The 15,503-nt window shown below is 33.2% G+C and overlaps 2 protein-coding genes across 2 annotated transcripts in view; both read right to left on the reverse strand.

The window, feature by feature from the left end:
- Positions 1–15,503, reverse strand: part of LOC141537118 (dystrophin) — a 264,817-nt gene that overhangs the window by 208,876 nt on the left and 40,438 nt on the right. The gene's annotated exons all lie outside the window — the stretch shown is intronic.
- Positions 1–15,503, reverse strand: part of LOC141537087 (uncharacterized) — a 57,575-nt gene that overhangs the window by 963 nt on the left and 41,109 nt on the right. The window lies entirely within an intron of this gene.

Genomic DNA, 15,503 nt, shown 5'->3' on the forward strand with positions numbered 1-15,503 from the left:
GCCGATATTTCAAAGCCAAATATAATAGAAAATATAATTTTAAGGATTAAAGATAAATATTTTGTGAGTTAAGTGAGTGTTGATGCCGAGTAACGAAGTGCTATAGTTTTAGAGTGAATTTAGAGAATTAATGTTGAGATTTTGGAATTTTTAAGAGTAGAGTCAGTTTTTCGAGTCAAGTTTTAAAAAATATTAACGTCAAGTCATTTAAGATTTTATTGAGTTATTTTGAGTTTTGGGTTTCGAATTTTGATTTTTGAGTTTTAAGTTCTGGATTTTTAGTTTTGGGTTTTGAGGTTGCAGAGGACGTGGGTAAGTCAGCGTTACCGTGGAGCGGGACAATAAGTCACCCGGTTTCGTTTGACGTTAGACACCAGTCTAAGCCTTTGAGACTTCTAGGTGGAATGCCGTAGTCTGGTTGAGATGCCAGCGCTTCGACATAGAGAGACATGACGAAAGCATGTTGGATCAGTTGAACGTTTCGGTTACGTTTTAGCTAGTTTTGATCATTTCTAGCGAATAACCTATTGTTAGCTGTACCGTTCCGATAATTTTGTCGTGAGTTATGATCTTGTTTGTTATTTAAGATAAAGTTTTTGGTTAAATAAATAAGGATGTTATTGAACATAAATTTTTGGTATTGCGAATAAAACCATTGCAATCATGGATCCTCTCTCTACTTAAATCACGCCCTCGCTCCACAAACCCGCACACTGAGCAACCCCGACGTATCCCGTTGTCTTTCCGGTCTTTGGTTATTTGGTGTAAATTTTGTTAAGTTTTTGTGTTTCGATTAAGTTTACGTTTATTGGCTAGTTTGATAATTTCTAGCGAACAAAAATTATCTCATTTCATTTAAGTTTTGGTTAGAGTTTTGGCTAGTTTGATAATTCCTAGCAAATGAAAATTATCTAAGTACGTTTCACTGGTTTGGTAATTCCAGTGATTAAAAATTACCTGGCGCCCTATTTTTATTGAGACCAACGACTGAAAATCGGAAAGATACCGGAGTATAATTTAGAATTTTAGTAAGAAGTAAGTTCCCATATAACCCCAAGTAAATTGTGGCTATAAATTGAAAATTCGGATTATAAGTTTGCGTCTTACGTCAAGGTCTGTAAGCGGGAAACACTGTAACGATCGAACACCTAGATCGACTTCAAAAATTTAGTTATAATATATATTGGACCGATTCAGACCAGTAGATTTTGAGGAATCTCAAAAAACTACAAAAAAAAATTTTGTAAATGTTGTTTTTTCGGAATAACTTCTAAAAGGCTCTACTGATTGATTTCAAGAACTAATCAGCTCTCAACATTAAAAATCCACGTTGATCGACACCGAGCTGGACAAAATCGGTTGATTCGTTCCTGAGTAATCATGAATGAAAGAAATCGAAAAAAAGTGTTTTTTTCGAATTACACTGAAAATTCTGGTCTTATCGATTTATGTTTAAAAACATATTATAGAATTTAAAAAGGCCATTCGGCAGCCGAAATGGAAGTAGATTTCATTTATTTAAATTTTTATATTTTAATGAATTAAATTTATTTTCATTACAATTATTATAACAATTATGTTACATAGTTGTTATTTATTTATTCAATTTAAATGCCAAAGCAATCGCTGAATGGCAAAAATACAAAATAGAAGAGTATAAAGTACATGTAAGAGTATAAACAGATCTACTAGATATTTTAACAAGTTATTAGTAATTACATATAGCTTATAATAATCAATTCTGTATTGTTTTGATATAATTTTGTGATCCTAAAAAAGTTGTGTTACACATCTCGCTAGACATTTTTATATTTTTTGCTTCCAATAATTTCTGTGAATTATTTCCTAAAAGAAAAATCTATCTTTTTTTATTTTTCTCGTGGTTTTTTCTTTCATCTTTTTTAATCAATTATTTTTTCTTTAATTATGTTTTTTTATATATTTACTATATATTTGTTTATTCAATTCATGTTTTTTATCAACTTTTTTAATATTTTATTCAATTTTAATGTAAATGGTAAATGAATTATAAAGAAAAATGTTATTACCTTATCAATTCATCTTCACTTTCAGAATCTATTTCAATTTGTAAATTTGGTAATGAAGTAAAATGATCATTACTCAATGTGAAAGATATAATATTTACTTGTGATGTATGGTTTACTTCAAATCGAAATTCATGAACAATAGGATCATTTGCAAATGGATCTAAAACACCAATTCTTGCTATCGATTTTTTTATCGTAATTAATTGGTGCAAATGAATATGATTGATTATATTTTTACATGCAATATCCATGTAAATAGGATATCTTATAATTTTTCCTTCAGATATTAAAAATATAAAGCGATACTCAAATTCTACCCACTGAATAACCACGATTGTTGTGATAAAACCAGCAAAACTGCATAAAGAAAAATTAATAATTAAATATCGTTTTTTTTTATAAGCTATTCAAAATATTTACACATCAAAATTAATAATGATTATTTTATTGTGTCTCTGCATTCAATAATAAAAAAAGACGATGAACTTTACGACTTACTTTGATTCTTCGCCGTCTTCAAACAGTCTGAGTTCGTGACTTTCATTAAAATTGATTTTAACCATTTTTTCAATTAAAAATAAATTTTCAATTAATTTCAAAAATAATTTTCAATATCTATTAGTATATAGATATATCTTAATGATCGTGAAGTTAGTAATATCAAGTCAATGTGAATATAGTTGTTAAACTTAACATAATTTAATTAAATAATTTTTTATTGTGGACCTATATCATTTTAATCATAATCATGATATTAATTAAAAAATTTTAATTTAGATAAATAAATAAAATTAATTCTTATATAAATGTATATGCATGTGTATATTTTCTGGCTCAGTTCATCGAGCTGATTCACAATATTGTAAAAATTTTCAAAAGCTGTGCCATGAGGACAAATACAATAGTTATATATTTTTACGATTTTTGAAAATTTTTGAATTGCTATTATTCCTGAACTATTCAATTTGGAAAAATGAATTAGTATACAAATTGAAGCTTATTAAACAAGCTTTCAAATGCAATTTACAGAAATCCGATAGGATGTCGCTTTCCATTGTTATTACATGGAAATAAGGTAAAAGCGAAAATTTTTTGCGATTTTTGAAAATTTTTGAATTGCTCTCATTTTTAAACTAATCGACAGATATGGCTCATCTTAGAACTTAACCTCGGAAATCGTCCTAAGAATAAGTATGTTACGTTTTATTGAGATCCGTATAGAATTACGGGAGTTAGAGAAGAGACACTGCCGATAATATCGTATATATATATATATATATATATATATATATATATATATATATATATATATATATATATATATATATATATATATATATACAGGGTGTCTCAGAAGTCGTGAGCCACCGGACAGGGTGTGGTAGAAAATTGGATTCTGAATAGAAAAGTCCTTTACCATTTTTCGATCAGACCCATAGAAAAATTACTACAAATTTATGAAAATAGACCAATGAGGAGCGCGGTTTAGCGGCAGAACGGTAGGCGCAAGAGCGAGCGAGTGGAAGCGCGACAGGCAATGAGTGCGTGCTCGCTTGCACACGTGTGATATCATTGCTCAGTTATAGCGGGATGCCCGCATGCAATAATAATGATCAATGATACTCCTGTAAATAAAAAAATTAATATTAGAAAAATCATCCGATAGACAGCCCCATAAAATAAAAAAATGCGATTTTTTGATAATTAAAACTCAAATTTTCGGTGTCACCGAAAAATGAAAAAAAAAAGCCAACAGTCATATTCAATGATACCCCTGTAATTAAAAAAAAAAAAAAGAAAAGTTATAAAAGTACCCCATACACTCTGAGATACAGCCCCATAAAGCCAAAAATTTGCGATTATTTAATGATGAAATTCAAATGATCAGTGTGCACTTGAAGTTAAAAAAAAGCAATAAAAATAATCAGTGACACTACTGTAGACCAAAAAAATTGAAAAAAAATAAAAAACTACCCCATAGACAGGGAGATACAGTCCCATAAAGCCAAAAATTGTGCGATATTTCAATAATTAAAATAGAAAGTTTCGACGACTACTCAAAATTTCAAATAAAAATCTAGGACTAATAGTTAACTATACCCATAACAATCAGAAAAAAATTAAAAATTACAAAAACCACCCCATAGACACTAAGATACAGCCTAATAAAGGCGAGTATTTCGGGATTATTTAACATAAAAATTAAAATATTAACAGTGCATTCGAAATAGAAAAAAAATACCAATCAAAATTATCAGTGGTACTTTTGACCATCAGACAAATTTAAAAAATTGTAAAAACACCCCATAGATACCGAAATATGACTTGATAACGCACAAAAATCGGGATTGCTTAGAAATTAAAATTCAAATTATTGGTGCCCATTGAAAATCAACAAAAGAAACCTTTTGTACTTATCGATTAAACTCCTGTGTATCGAAAAAAATTATTATTTAAAAAACCACCCCGCAAACTCCGAATTATGATCCCATTAAGCTGAAAATTTCTGATTTTTTAGTAATTAAAATGCTACTTCTCGGTGTCCGTTGAAAATAAATGAAAAGTATGAAAACTCATTTTCAGATATACTCTTGTAAGCAAAAAAAAATAAGATTTGAAAAAAACACCCCATTAACGGCAAGATAGGACCCCATAAATCCGCTAATTTGTGATTTGTTAGTAATTGAAATTGAAATTCTTGGTGTCTATTTAACAACAACAAGAGAAACCTATTGTACTTTTAAATTACACCCTTAAAAATATAAAAAAACGTAACTCTTGAAAATCCACGGCATAGACACTAACAAACATCCAAATAAAGCCAACAATTCGCGATTTTTCAATAATTAAAATTCAAATTTTCATATGACACCGAAAATTTCGATATCAATCCACAAAAAATCGATAAATCGCGGCTTTATGGAGGCGTATCTTGGGGTCTATGGGGTGAATTCTTGAATTTTGATATTTTCATTTATTAAAAAGAGTAAATTGGAAAGTGGAATGAGTTTATGCTCTTTATTTTAAGTGGACACCGAGAATTTCAATTTAAATCAATAAAAAATCGAACAATTGTGGCATTGTGGGGTTGCCTCTCGGTGTTTATGGGGTGGATTCCAAAATTTTGATTTTTTAATTCATAAAAAAGGTTAAACTGGAAAGAAAGATAATTTTCTTTGAGTTATTCCGAGTTGACACCGAGAATTTCAACTTAACTTCACAAATAATAGAGAAATCGCAGCTTTATGGGGGTGTATCTCAGTGTCTATGAGGTGGATTCTTAAATTTTGATTTTTCAATTCTTTACAAAGGTTACATTGGAAAGTACGATAATTTTTTTTAAGTAATTTTCAGTGGACACCGAGAATTTCCATTTAAATCAATGGAAAATCGAAAAATCGCGGCTTTATAGGGTTGTCTCCTGATGTTTATAGAGTGGATTCCGAAATTTTCTTTTTTTAATTCATGACGAAGATTGAACTGGAAAGTGGGATAGTTTTCTTTGGCTTATTTTCAGTGGATACCGAAAATTTCAAATTAAATAAATGAAAAATTGACAAATCGCGGCTTTATGGGGGCGCATCTCAGTGTCTATGGGGTGGACTCCATAATTTTGATATTTTTATGTATGACTGACGTTAAATTGAATAGAAGGATTATTTTCTTTTTGTTATTTTCAGTGGACACCGAGAATTTCATTGAAAGTAAATTAAACATCGACTTATCGCCAGTTTATGGGGGTGTATCTCAGTGTTTATAGGGTGGATTCCATAATTTTGATATCTTTGTGTATGACCGAGGTTACATTAGATAGGAAGATTATTGTAATTCTGTTATTTTAAGTGGACACCGAGAATTTCAATTTACGTCAAATAAAAATCGACAAATCGCGAGTGTATGGGAGTGTATCTCGGTGACTCTGGGGTGGTTCCTAAAATTTCGATTTTTTATTTCATAACAAAGATAACATCAAAAAGTACAATAATTTTCTTTGACTTATTTTGAGTGGACACCGAGAATTTCAATAACAATCCAAAAAAATCGAGCAATCCCGGTTTTATGGGGCCGTATCTCGGTGTCTATGGGGTGAATTCTCAAATTTTGATAATTTAATTAATAACTAAGGTTAAATCGAATAGTTAAATTATTTTCTTTGATTTATTTCAAGTTGACACCGAGGATTTCAAAATAAATTCATGAATAACCGACAAATCGCGGCTTTGGGGGGTGTATCTCGCTGTACATAGGGTGAATCGATTGATTATGAATCTAGAAATATTCTGAAAAGTGTTTTCTATGATTTCTATAAGCTTTCTTCCTTAATCTCTAGTGGACACCGAGAATTAAATTTTAACAGTCGAATTTGTGGCAATTTAGTTGAGAAACGCCGTGTTTGGGGCTGTTACTCGGTGTCTATGGGGTTGATTGATCGATTAGGAGTTTAAAACTCTTTTGTAAGGTCTTATTTATGATATCAAAGAGTTTTCTTCCTTAATCTCCAGTGGACACCGAGGAATGATTTTTTAAAAGTCAAATTGCTGTCAATTTAGACGAAAAACGATACCGTTTATGAGGCTGTTACTCGGTGTTCATAGGGTGGATTAATCGATTACGACTCGAAAAATTTTCTGTAGGGTGTCCCTATGATTCTTACGAGTGTTATTCCTTAATCGCCAGTGGACACTGAGAATTGAATTTGTAAATGTTAAATTGCTGTCAATTTAGACGGAAAACACCTTTTAGGGAGCAGTTACTCGGTGTCTATGGGGTGAATCTATCAATTATAGGTCTTAAAATCTTCTGTAGGGTGTACTCTATGATTTTTATGAGTTTTTTTCCTTAATCTTTAGTGGACACCGAGGAATGATTTTTGAAACGTCAAATTACTGTCAATTTAGACGAAAAAATCCTTTTATGAGGCTGTTGCTCGGTGTCCATGGAGTTGATTGATCGGTTAGGAGTCTGGAAATTTTCTGTAGTGTGTACTTTATGATTTTCATGAGTTTTGTTCCTTAATCTTTAGTGGACACCGAGATTTGAATTTTGAACAGTCAACTTTCTGTCAATTTCATCAAAAAAAGCCTTTTATAGGGCTAGTGCTCGGTGTCCATGGGGTTGATTGATCGAATAGGAGTCTTCAAATTTTCTGTAGGGTGTACTCTATGATTTTAACAAGTTTTCATTCTTAATAGCCAGTGGACACTGAGGAATGATTTTTAAAAGTCAAATTGCTGTCAATTTAGACGAAAAACAACACCTTTTATGAGGCTGTTACTCGGTGTCCATGGGGTTGATTAATCGATTACGACTCGAAAAATCTCCTGTAGGGTGTACCCTATGATTTTTACGAGTGTTATTCCTTAATCTCCAGTGGACACTGAGAATTGAATTTTTAAATGTTCAAATGCTTGTCAATTTAGACGGAAAAATCCTTTTATGAGGCTGTTACTCGGTGTCCATGCGGTGAATCTATCAATTCTGGGTCTTAAAATTTTCAGTAGGGTGTACTCTATGATTTTTATGAGTTTTCTTCCTTAATCTTTAGTGGACACCGAGGAATGATTTTTGAAACGTCAAATTACTGTCAATTTAGACGAAAAAATCCTTTTATGCGGCTGTTTCTCGGTGTCCATGGGGTTGATTGATCGATTAGGAGTCTGCCAATTTTGTGTAGGGTCGACTTTATGATTTTTATAAGTTTTCTTACTTAATCTCCACTGGACACCGAAAATTAAATTTTTAACAGTCGAATTTGTGTCAATTTAGTCGAGAAACACCGTTTTTGGGGATGTTACTCGGTGTTTATTGGGTTGATTGATCGAGTAGGGTTCTTAAAATCTTTTGTAGGTTCTACTTTCTGATTTCAATAAGTTTTAGTCCTTAATCTCCTGTGGACACCGAGATGTGAATTTTGAACAGTCGATTTTCTTTCAATTTCATCAAAAAAGCTTTTTATGAGGCTTGTACTCGGTATCCATGGGGTTGATTGATTGAATAGGAGTATTCAAATTTTATTTAAGATCTACTCTATGATTTAAACAAGTTTTCTTCCTGAATGTGCATTGGACACCGAGGAATGATTTTTTAAAATTCAAATTGCTGTCAATTTAGACGAAAAACGCCTTTTATGGGGCTGTTACTCGGTGTCTATGGGGTAAATCGATCAATTATGGGTCTAACAATCTTCTGTAGGGTGTACTCTATGATTTCCATGAGTTTTCGTCTTTTATCTCTAGTGGGCACCGAGAATTGAATTTTGAACCGTCGAGTTTCTGTCAATTAAGTCAAACAACGCCATTTATGGGGCTAGTGCTCAGTGTCCATAGCGTTGATTCTTCGATTAGGAGTCCGAAAATTATCTGTAGGGTGTACTCTATGATTTTTACAAGTGTTCTTCCTTAATCCCCAGTGGACGACGAGAATTCAATTTTTAAATGTTTAATTGCTTTCAATTTAGACGTAAAACGCCTTTTAGGGGGCTGTTACTCGGTGTCTATGGGGTAAATCGATCAATTGTGGGTCCGAAAGTCTTCTGTAGCGTGTAGTCTATGATTTTCAGGAGTTTTCTTCCTTAATATCCATCGGACACCGAGATTTAAATTTTTAACAGTCGAGTTTCTATCAATTAAGTCAAACAACGCTTTTTATGGGACTGTAACTTGGTGTCGATGAGGTGGAATTTAAAATTTGATGTTTTCATTTCTTGACAAAGGCCAAATTCGATAGTAGGATAAGTTATTCGACTTATTTTGAGTGGACACCGAGAATTTCAAATTAAATTGACGAAAAATCGAGAAATCGCAGCTTCATGAGGGTGCATGACGGTGTCTATGGGGTAGATTCGGGATCTTTAATTTTTTTTCAATTAATAAGGGATGATTACAAAATGACATCAAGTTTCTTAAATTTATTTCGCGTTCACATTGAGATATTACATTTCAATTTCTGAAATTTTCTAAGCTTGCGAGTTGATGGAGTTGAACCTCAGAATCTATGGCGTAGTTTTTCAATTTAATTTTTTTTTTTTTATTAAAAGGGTTAATATTGAGAATCTTTCTATGTACTTCCTCTCAATTTTATTTAGACTGCGGTAATGTCAGTTTCATTACTGACAAATCCTGAATTCCAATGCTTATGAAGGAGTTTTTTGTGCTTCATGGGTTTGAACCTACAAAAAATCTACACACGATGTCCTAGACGTAGAAAAGGATCTTGAATCTTCAACTGCTCCAGATGATGTCGTTAAACAACACTAAAGACTGAAAATTCGCGAATGTACTAAGAATTATTTTTATAAATTACTTGAAATGCTTGTTTTGAGGTGTAAAAAAATTGTTTTAAGTTTATTTACAGTCACGTGAATATCGAGGTAGATATTCAGGTACTAAGAAATTTATTTATTTATTTATTAATTTCATTATTTTTGTTCCGGTCGATTTCGGTTCAGTGAGCTCATTTCAACAAGTGTTCAAAGATACCGCCGTTTTGTTCTATGCATCGTCGGCAACGCTTAATAAAGTTGCGACGGACTTCCTCCAGCATCTCGGCGGTTACTGTCGTCTGTGCGGCCATAATTCTTGCCATGGTCACCATTTGATCTTCGGGTTCGTCAGCGGAGACTACGCCTTTGAAATGACCCCACAAATAGAAATCGAGGGGCGTTAAATCCGGTGATCTTGGGGGCCATCTCTCCGGACCGTTCCTGCCGAGTCAGCGTTGCGGAAATCTCTGATTGAGAAAGTCGCTGACTTGCGCGCCATAGTGACATGGTGCTCCGTCGTGCTGGAACCACTCGGGATCCTCACCAGCTTCCTGAAGGAGATTCGCTAGGTCCTCTCTTAGGAATGTCAAATATTGGTCACTCTGTGAAATAAATAATATTACCATAAATTTAGAGTTTATGAAATGAAAATTTCCAGTAAAAAAAATAATGTCCCGAACTTGAATGCAAAATGAAAGTAATCGAAATGTTCTGAATAGAGAACTTGATTATTTATACTACATTAAATTGATTACACACTAAGTACATCCTGTTCTAACACTACGATCCAGAAATTTTGATAAGAATATTATTGCTTGACTTACGTTCATTACATCGGGAAGAAGAAACAGTAGCACGTGATCTACGATAATTCCACCCCACATATTAATTTTCCATTTATTTTGGAAGTTTCGGGCGACTGTTAACCGCGGATTTTCTTCGGAATAATGATGTACATTGTGCTGATTGAAGCACCCTTCACCCGTCAAAACAAATAATTCATTAAGACTGACAGTCGACGATATTTTGTTTAGAAAATGTAAAAAACAATGGAAAGCAATAAACAAAATCGAGCCGCTGTCGGTAGAAAGAGAGCAAAAATAATATGCAAAAGCTGCACAGGCATTGCTCGAAAATTAAAGTAATAAAAACAACAGGAATTTGAAAGAATTTATTAAATATCTTCGCCGCAAATTCGCGGATTTTTTATGACAAGAGTGGTTTAAGATGTTCATATAAAGCAATTACAGATTTAAAAATTTTTTTCAGGTCCAAAGGTCGTGCGTAAATATTTAACTTCCCGCGAATGTAATTTAAAATTCTTTAAAGTCAGGAAGTTACTATTTCGAAAGTTACCAACTTCAAACAAGCGGTAGCATGCATCGGTTAGTTTCGGGTCTGATAACAAATTCGACCTCTGGACACAAAGATACAGCCCCACAAAGTCGCGATTTCTCGAATTTTCGTGAATTCAATTTTAAATTCTCGGTGTCGACTCAAAATTAGTTAAACAGAATTATCCTACTTTACTATTCAACCTTTTTCATAAAATGAAAAATCTAAATTTGAGAATACACCCCATAGACACCGAGATTCACCCCCATAAATCCGCAATTTCTGGATTTTTCGTGATATTAATTTAAAATTCTTGGTTTACACTCAAAGTAAAGGGCATAAACTCATTCCCTCTACAGTTTACGCTTTTACTGAATAAAAAAATCGAAATTTTACAATCTATCCCACAGACACCGAGATGCAACCCCAGAAAACCGCGATTTCTCGATTTTTCATTGATTAAAATTGAAATTCTCTGTGTCCACTCGAAATAAGTCTAGGAATATTATTGTACTTTTAAAGTTTATCTCTTATATAAAATAAAAAATCAAAATTTTAGAATCCACCCCATAGACACCGACATACATTCCCATAAAGTCGCTATTTTTTATTGATTTAAATTTAAATTCTCAGTGACCACTCAAAATAACTCGAAAATAATTATCCAACTGTCCGATTCAACCATTGTTATAAATTATAAAGCCACCGAAAAAAGGCCCCATAAGAGGCGTTTTTTGACTAAATTGATAAAAATTCGACTATTAAAAATTAAATTCTTGGTGCCGAATGGAAATAAAGGAAAAACACTTCAAAAAATCATAGAGTACAACCTACAAAAGATTTTCCGAATCGTAATCGATCAATCAACCTCACGTTCCCCGAGTAACAGCCCTATAAAAAGCATTCTTTGACTGAATTGACACTGATTCGACTGTTAGAAATTCAATTCTCGGTAACCACTGAAGATTAAGGATAAAAATTATGAAGTACACCCTACAGAAGATTTCCAGACTCCTAATTGATCAATCGACCCCATGGACACCGGGTAACAGCCCTATAAAAGGCGTTTTTTTTTAACTAAATTAACAGAAATTCGACTGTTAAAAATTTAAATCTCGGTGTCCGATGGATATTAAGGAAGAAAACTCCTGAAAATCATAGACTACACGCTACAGAAGACTTTCGGACCCACAATTGATCGATTTACCCCATAGACACCGAGTAACAGCCCCTAAAAGGCGTTTTACGTCTAAATTGAAAGCAATTAAACATTTAAAAATTGAATTCTCGTCGTCCACTGGGGATTAAGGAAGAACACTTGTAAAAATCATAGAGTACACCCTACAGATAATTTTCGGACTCCTAATCGAAGAATCAACGCTATGGACACTGAGCACTAGCCCCATAAATGGCGTTGTTTGACTTAATTGACAGAAACTCGACGGTTCAAAATTCAATTCTCGGTGCCCACTAGAGATAAAAGACGAAAACTCATGGAAATCATAGAGTACACCCTACAGAAGATTGTTAGACCCATAATTGATCGATTTACCCCATAGACACCGAGTAACAGCCCCATAAAAGGCGTTTTTCGTCTAAATTGACAGCAATTTGAATTTTAAAAAATCATTCCTCGGTGTCCAATGCACATTCAGGAAGAAAACTTGTTTAAATCATAGAGTAGATCTTAAATAAAATTTGAATACTCCTATTCAATCAATCAACCCCATGGATACCGAGTACAAGCCTCATAAAAAGCTTTTTTTGATGAAATTGAAAGAAAATCGACTGTTCAAAATTCACATCTCGGTGTCCACAGGAGATTAAGGACTAAAACTTATTGAAATCAGAAAGTAGAACCTACAAAAGATTTTAAGAACCCTACTCGATCAATCAACCCAATAAACACCGAGTAACATCCCCAAAAACGGTGTTTCTCGACTAAATTGACACAAATTCGACTGTTAAAAATTTAATTTTCGGTGTCCAGTGGAGATTAAGTAAGAAAACTTATAAAAATCATAAAGTCGACCCTACACAAAATTGGCAGACTCCTAATCGATCAATCAACCCCATGGACACCGAGAAACAGCCGCATAAAAGGATTTTTTCGTCTAAATTGACAGTAATTTGACGTTTCAAAAATCATTCCTCGGTGTCCACTAAAGATTAAGGAAGAAAACTCATAAAAATCATAGAGTACACCCTACTGAAAATTTTAAGACCCAGAATTGATAGATTCACCGCATGGACACCGAGTAACAGCCTCATAAAAGGATTTTTCCGTCTAAATTGACAAGCATTTGAACATTTAAAAATTCAATTCTCAGTGTCCACTGGAGATTAAGGAATAACACTCGTAAAAATCATAGGGTACACCCTACAGGAGATTTTTCGAGTCGTAATCGATTAATCAACCCCATGGACACCGAGTAACAGCCTCATAAAAGGTGTTGTTTTTCGTCTAAATTGACAGCAATTTGACTTTTAAAAAATCATTCCTCAGTGTCCACTGGCTATTAAGAATGAAAACTTGTTAAAATCATAGAGTACACCCTACAGAAAATTTGAAGACTCCTATTCGATCAATCAACCCCATGGACACCGAGCACTAGCCCTATAAAAGGCTTTTTTTGATGAAATTGACAGAAAGTTGACTGTTCAAAATTCAAATCTCGGTGTCCACTAAAGATTAAGGAACAAAACTCATGAAAATCATAAAGTACACACTACAGAAAATTTCCAGACTCCTAACCGATCAATCAACTCCATGGACACCGAGCAACAGCCTCATAAAAGGATTTTTTCGTCTAAATTGACAGTAATTTGACGTTTCAAAAATCATTCCTCGGTGTCCACTAAAGATTAAGGAAAAAAACTCATAAAAATCATAGAGTACACCCTACAGAAGATTTTAAGACCTATAATTGATAGATTCACCCCATAGACACCGAGTAACTGCTCCCTAAAAGGTGTTTTCCGTCTAAATTGACAGCAATTTAACATTTACAAATTCAATTCTCAGTGTCCACTGGCGATTAAGGAATAACACTCGTAAGAATCATAGGGACACCCTACAGAAAATTTTTCGAGTCGTAATCGATTAATCCACCCTATGAACACCGAGTAACAGCCTCATAAACGGTATCGTTTTTCGTCTAAATTGACAGCAATTTGACTTTTAAAAATCATTCCTCGGTGTCCACTGGAGATTAAGGAAGAAAACTCTTTGATATCATAAATAAGACCTTACAAAAGAGTTTTAAACTCCTAATCGATCAATCAACCCCATAGACACCGAGTAACAGCCCCAAACACGGCGTTTCTCAACTAAATTGCCACAAATTCGACTGTTAAAATTTAATTCTCGGTGTCCACTAGAGATTAAGGAAGAAAGCTTATAGAAATCATAGAAAACACTTTTCAGAATATTTCTAGATTCATAATCAATCGATTCACCCTATGTACAGCGAGATACACCCCCAAAGCCGCGATTTGTCGGTTATTCATGAATTTATTTTGAAATCCTCGGTGTCAACTTGAAATAAATCAAAGAAAATAATTTAACTATTCGATTTAACCTTAGTTATTAATTAAATTATCAAAATTTGAGAATTCACCCCATAGACACCGAGATACGGCCCCATAAAACCGGGATTGCTCGATTTTTTTGGATTGTTATTGAAATTCTCGGTGTCCACTCAAAATAAGTCAAAGAAAATTATTGTACTTTTTGATGTTATCTTTGTTATGAAATAAAAATCGAAATTTTAGGAACCACCCCAGAGTCACCGAGATACACTCCCATACACTCGCGATTTGTCGATTTTTATTTGACGTAAATTGAAATTCTCGGTGTCCACTTAAAATAACAGAATTACAATAATCTTCCTATCTAATGTAACCTCGGTCATACACAAAGATATCAAAATTATGGAATCCACCCTATAAACACTGAGATACACCCCCATAAACTGGCGATAAGTCGATGTTTAATTTACTTTCAATGAAATTCTCGGTGTCCACTGAAAATAACAAAAAGAAAATAATCCTTCTATTCAATTTAACGTCAGTCATACATAAAAATATCAAAATTATGGAGTCCACCCCATAGACACTGAGATGCGCCCCCATAAAGCCGCGATTTGTCAATTTTTCATTTATTTAATTTGAAATTTTCGGTATCCACTGAAAATAAGCCAAAGAAAACTATCCCACTTTCCAGTTCAATCTTCGTCATGAATTAAAAAAGAAAATTTCGGAATCCACTCTATAAACATCAGGAGACAACCCTATAAAGCCGCGATTTTTCGATTTTCCATTGATTTAAATGGAAATTCTCGGTGTCCACTGAAAATTACTAAAAAAATTATCGTACTTTCCAATGTAACCTTTGTAAAGAATTGAAAAATCAAAATTTAAGAATCCACCTCATAGACACTGAGATACACCCCCATAAAGCTGCGATTTCTCTATTATTTGTGAAGTTAAGTTGAAATTCTCGGTGTCAACTCGGAATAACTCAAAGAAAATTATCTTTCTTTCCAGTTTAACCTTTTTATGAATTAAAAATCAAAATTTTGGAATCCACCCCATAAACACCGAGAGGCAACCCCACAATGCCACAATTGTTCGATTTTTTATTGATTTAAATTGAAATTCTCGGTGTCCACTTAAAATAAAGAGCATAAACTCATTCCACTTTCCAATTTACTCTTTTTAATAAATGAAAATATCAAAATTCAAGAATTCACCCCATAGACCCCAAGATACGCCTCCATAAAGCCGCGATTTATCGATTTTTTGTGGATTGATATCGAAATTTTCGGTGTCATATGAAAATTTGAATTTTAATTATT

The sequence above is a fragment of the Cotesia typhae genome, unplaced genomic scaffold (genome assembly GCF_013202065.1).
Source record: "Cotesia typhae breed Kobodo isofemale line unplaced genomic scaffold, CoteBio_Ctyphae scaffold_58, whole genome shotgun sequence".
Classification (NCBI taxonomy): Eukaryota; Metazoa; Arthropoda; class Insecta; order Hymenoptera; family Braconidae; genus Cotesia; species Cotesia typhae.